General features: G+C 37.5%; 1 protein-coding gene across 1 annotated transcript in view; it reads right to left on the bottom strand.

Annotated features, from left to right (window-relative positions):
* The window catches only part of LOC106522564 (E3 ubiquitin-protein ligase TRIM21), a 5,259-nt gene extending 2,761 nt beyond the window's left edge, over window positions 1–2,498 (bottom strand). The window contains exon 1 of the mRNA XM_014015615.1: window positions 2,453–2,498. The gene's annotated coding sequence lies outside the window, so the exon portion shown is untranslated. The remainder of the gene's footprint in view (window positions 1–2,452) is intronic.
* Between the last annotated feature and the right edge of the window lie 2,608 nt (window positions 2,499–5,106).

Raw genomic sequence — 5,106 nt, 5'->3', positions numbered from 1 at the left:
TACCATTATAAATCTTTAAGGCACGATAAAAGAAAAGAAGTCGTTCCACTTTTCCTGTGACAGGAAAATGATACATGATTTAACAAATGCATAAACATTCTTAGTTAAACAACAAATGACTCACGAACAGAAGAGATTGTTCTGTCCATTAYCTGATTAAGAGAACTGAGGGGTTCTCTTCCACGGTTAGAATGACCTGTCATGGCCTAAATAGAGTTCAGTTTGTGACACAGTTCCTGTCCTCTCRTCAGGCCTGTCCGAGGCCTGCTTCGCGGCAGTAAATCTTGTTTCTTCACTCGAGGTGACCCTTACACAGACACGCAGAATTACCAGTTCTAAGGAATAAATGTCAAACAGAGTTCAAAACAGACCTAAAAAAATCCAACCTGAGACTGTGGACATGTCAGAGCTCGATCCTTCCGGACTAATTAAGTCTAATTAGAGACCAGAGCCCAAAGTAAACCTAACATTTTATTTCAATTAAGCTTTTAGTCTTTCATTTTTAGACCACCATTTGAGATTGTTAAAGGGGTCCATGATTAGTTGTAACATTAGACTTTATTTAATAAACAACATATATTTTAACTGTAAAATAAAAACTGTAAAAATACTGTAGGCTGTTTAGTTTTTATCATTTTTAAACTAAAAGTTTAAAAATATGTTACACAGATGGGGCCATTTTATTTACACAAAAAGCATTCTGGGTAAATGTTGACGTGGATAGGTCATCAGTGCGAGGCTGCTAGCGAGCTATATCCACCCTGAAGGTTAATCTTGGACAATATCTGACGATTGGATATAGGAACCTCAGCTTAGCCTGTTAGCTTTAGTGTTAGCCCCGATACTGTCACCATACTGTATATATGTATTAGCTCAGTGCTACACATTCTCCTCTCGTCACTGAGGTCCTCCATCCACATGACAGAGAGGGGAACACAAAAATGACTCAGACTGCAACTGAAAATATAGATGGAGGACCTCAGTTTAGCTTGTTTGTTGCGCTAGCGCCGAGCTAATACATATAAGGCAATATAGTGTCAGCGTAGTGCAAAGGCTAACAGGCTAAGCTGAGGTTCTTCTTCCATGAAGCAGCTCTCATCCATATTTTCAGTTACAGGCGTTTCTACCTTCTCCTCTCCGTCAACGCTCTCTAGTTTCATTTAAAAGAGTCGGTCAGACATTGTCCAGGATTAACCTTCAGGGTGGCTATAGCTCGCTAGCAGCCTCGCACCGATGACCTATCCACATCATCATTTACCCAGAATGCTTTGTGTGTAAATAAAATGGCTCTGTCCGTGTTATATTAAAAAAATACAAAACTAAACAGCCTACAGTATTTTACAGTCTTTATTTTACAGTTAAAATAAATGTTAATCGTCTAATGTTACAACTAATCAGGGATCCCTTTAAGCACATCAAATAGGAGTAGCTGGAGCTATGTGTGATGTAATYGAGAGCGAGAAGACCGAGGGTAGAAATGTTGATGATTTATGCTCTGCGATACAATTTCTGTTATATACTGTACAAGACAATATTCAAACTTATTGTGGTAGTACATTTAAAAAAATCTGTCAAAATTTACTACTGTATATAATATAACAATTCCCCAACTTTGTGGACGATTATGGTGCAAACTTCTTTGGGTAATACATGCATAAATGCGGTAGATTAACACATTAGATTGTGTGTTCTTGTTTAGTTTTCTGTTCTCTGGGCTTATCTTACAGCTTGTACACCACATCCCTAAAACTCACGCTGTGAAATCCAAAATCTCATTGCAGTGCTTTTATTTTGAAGGTGAGCGGCTGCTTATTTCGGTATCTTCCTGTGTGCGCTGGCAGACCTGTTTCTGCACTTGTAGCAAAGTTTGAGAGAGATCTGAGTTGCTGTTTTTTCGGCACATATATAAAAAAGACTAATGTAGAATGTTGAGTTTTAGGAGAACTATAAGCTTCTAAATGTTTTTCACTGAAGTCAGTGACATGATACCTGAATGTTTTTAAGGGTTTTAAAGAGCAATCCAAAATCAAAACCAACAGAATTAAGATATAATAGAAGTTAATGAGAGAGTGTTCAGTGTTAAAACTCTAAAGAGGACTGAGTTTTATCACTTGTTCAGCCAAATTATGAAATTTTGTGGACACTCACACACACACACACACATTAAATAATGCATGACTCCCATAAATAAAAGCACAAAATTCCAGCCTAGTCACACATTTTAATAAATCTTATGGGTTTTTCCTAGACAATATTAATTTCAGAAATCATGACATGAACAGAGGATTGATAAGTTTTTTTTAATTTATTTTAATTTTTTTATTTTTTGGTAATGTGTGTGCATTGACAGATTTACTAAAAGATAACTTAAATCGTTTAACTTTACGATGCAACTTTACAGAATCAGACCGATCAATAATTTGCTAAAGTTTCAAACTGAAGCTGTCCTCACCTGTTTGTGCCCGTTTTATCCAACAAAGATGTTTCTTAAAAACTTGTCCTGACTTTGTGTTTCAGTTTGCTGTTCTTCACTGGAGGAATGTCTTGTCTGCCCAAAGAATCTCCCATTTAGGCTCCACCCCCTCAGGTATCAAATGACACAATATATTAAACAGACGTTGAATGGACCAAATGGGTCCAAGATTCAGGATTGCTGCCAGAGCCAGCTCAACTTAGAAAGCAGAACAGTGGCTAAAATTCAGTTACTTTTACAGATATTGACCTAAAACTGGTAGTAGCTGAGAGTCATTCCCAACATACTGTATATTCTGAATGTGAAATCTTTGACCAAAACAACTTAATATGATCTCAGGTTGAAACTCTGGCCTGTAAGCTGTTGACAATATGAWTTCTTTGAGATAACGTTAGACTTTGTCACTTATTTTTCTGTGTTTTTGTCAAAAGCGCTCAGCTGTCTGCAGAGGATCAGCTGCACTCGTTTGACGTTAAAATGCAAAGAAAAGTGGAAGATCTTCTTTATTTCCTTGGATGCCACTCTCCTGGTACCTTCAGCTTAGCYCCCTCTCCCCCCTCCTCTGAGAGGATGTAGCTTTATACCAACCAGCTATCAGATCTCAGATATGCAAGTGATGACATGCAGGAGCGATCACTACTGCRGCTTTTTCTCTCAGCTGTTTAAAAAAGCAAGTTGGAAAAGAACGAACTACTGAAGACACTAAATGTAGAGTGCAAAGGTTTTAAGCCACCAATCATTTTAATAAGTAATAAGCTGTAATTAAAATAACCCAGACTTTCTTAATAACCCAGACTTTCTTGTACGTTTCATTGTAACATGGTAACAATGTGTTTTATATCTCCGTCTGTTCCTCAGTTAAACATTATACATAGTTCAATGCTGTCTCCGCCTCCTCGATTTAACTGGTTGCCACATCAATGGTTTATTTTGTGTTTTTTTTAAATAAAAAAATCCCTCCTTATTGTAACTCCAAAGCCCCTCTTTCACCCATTTTTTTGAGGTGTGTCTCAGATCAACTCATTTTGAGGCTGTCTCTTTAAAACCAAACCCCGCCCCTCCAGCTTTCAGACAGTTTTTATTTATTTATTTATTTATTTATTTATTTATTTATTTATTTATTTATTTTACAAGTGTATTACAATGAAGGTGATTATGATTGGAGGGAGCAGAAAGAAGAAGATCTTTAAAAATGCTTTGGTTGTTGGTAATTTTGTTTTTTTCTTTTCTTTTACAAAACTTTTAAAGACATTCAAGGGTTTTAAAGAGAACAGAAATGCTGAAAGATGTAAAAACATTTTTAAGCAGATAGTGTAACAGGAATTGCAGGTCTGGACCAATTACAATCTGATGGTCTTCATTCTCCTCCGGCTCTGGGTAAGACTCTGGCTCCAACATGTCAGGCTGGATGGACACGTCTACCCTCAAGTTGGCATCTTTTTATTCAGTGGTTCTCAGTCCTGGTCCTCAAGGACCCCATCCTGCATGTTTTAGTTGTTTCCCTGCCCCTCAGTAAGTCTTTAAGTTCTGCAGAAGCCTGCAAATCACTCTTTCATTTAAACCAGGTGTGCCAAACCAATAAACATGCAAAATTACCAACAACCACGGCATTTTTAAAGATCTTCATCTTTCTGCCCGCTCCAATCATAATCACCCACATTTTACCAAATATTAAATTTGCTTCATTTAGATAATAAATAAATGGGATGTYACTGTTGCTAGGATACACCATCCTCAATGTTGCTTGGAATCCTTTCAAGGCTACACGACAATGARGGAGGAAAGAACGAGGAGAGGCAGAAAGAAGATATCTGGGGGATACGAGAATATTCAAGTGAAGCTGAAAGTGGGGTGTTACAAAGGAAAGGTAACTTTCAAAAACAAAACAGGTGCTGAAAGAGGGAGTTTGAGAAGGAAAAGAATGAGAGGAAAGAAATAAAGGACAGCAAGGATGGTTAAAAGTAGAAAAGGCATCCCTACTACTCTTACTGGTCTGTTCACGATCCAACGCTTAATATGGTCAAGAGAAATGGATTGTGATCAAAAGAAAAAGATCCCAAATAAATCCAATTCAATTTTTTTATACAACACCAATTAACAACAAAAGTCCTCCCAGGGCACTGTAAAAAAACATTCACATTCATTATAAAAGCCAATCTGTAAAAGTTATCAATCTAAGGAAGCCAGCAGATTGTGTTGAATCATCACTTGGTCACAGTCTCACATCCTGAGCAGTACATTGGTAACAGTGGAGAGGAAAAACTCCCCTTTAACAGGAAGAAACCTCCAGCAGAACCAGCTTTGAGACATGAGACAAAAACGAGTTTCCTTCACATGATGACCTGGATCAGCTTCAGAAATAAGTTAAGGAGTCAGTTGAGGTGTTTTTTTTTAGGTTTATGAAACAACTCTGTTATTAGGAAAGCACGACAGCTGCTTCCACCCTCTCTGGAAACTGAAGGCAGGTCTTCCTCCTGCTCATCTCACCATTTTCTACAGAGGCACCATTAAAAGTATTGTTAGGGTTAGGGTCAAGGCGAATTGTAAGCTGTACAGTCTGCTGACATGGAGTGATTCTGTCTGTGTGAGGGTGTTTTTATACTGTTATAAATTCTGAACTAATTATGAATTTT

This window comes from Austrofundulus limnaeus, unplaced genomic scaffold (assembly GCF_001266775.1).
Source record: "Austrofundulus limnaeus strain Quisiro unplaced genomic scaffold, Austrofundulus_limnaeus-1.0 Scaffold132, whole genome shotgun sequence".
Taxonomy (NCBI): domain Eukaryota; kingdom Metazoa; phylum Chordata; class Actinopteri; order Cyprinodontiformes; family Rivulidae; genus Austrofundulus; species Austrofundulus limnaeus.
This window is presented reverse-complemented; position numbering and strand designations above follow the sequence as displayed.